The following is a 473-nucleotide window of genomic DNA, read 5'->3' as shown; positions in this document are numbered from 1 at the left end:
TTGGAGGGCAGCCCTCTTAGCTGCCTGGTCCGCTGCTCGGTTGCCTCTTGCTTCAAGGGAGTGTCCTCTCTGATGTCCCGGGGTGTGGACCACCGTTACCATTCACAGCTGGGTCACAGCTGATAACAAGCAAAGAATTTCCGTCTGGTTCTTTATTTCTCTCCCTTCTGTGTTTCTGAACCCATGCTCCTGGTAGATGGCACCATTTATATGAAGAGTCGCAAATGCATAACGACTGTCTGAATAGACCGTAAGTTTTTTTCCTTCTGCTCTTTCCAATGCTTCTGCTTAGTCCATTCTGTACGAAACTGCTTCCATCCATGAACCAAATGAAGTCACTGTTTTCCAACGGGCAGTTTCGCAAGTTCTTTCTGACCGTATTTACCTCTGCGAGTATCTCTGAGCAGTCATGCAGAGGTTTATCTAGGTCAGGATTAGGCAGCAAGGTGGCGGGGTTCAAAACTGTTGGGGCT

Source organism: Orycteropus afer, unplaced genomic scaffold (assembly GCF_000298275.1).
Source record: "Orycteropus afer afer isolate SDZICR_OR568_19922 unplaced genomic scaffold, OryAfe1.0 scaffold00026, whole genome shotgun sequence".
Classification (NCBI taxonomy): domain Eukaryota; kingdom Metazoa; phylum Chordata; class Mammalia; order Tubulidentata; family Orycteropodidae; genus Orycteropus; species Orycteropus afer.
The sequence above is the reverse complement of the archived record's forward strand: the minus strand, read 5'-3'. Positions refer to the sequence as shown.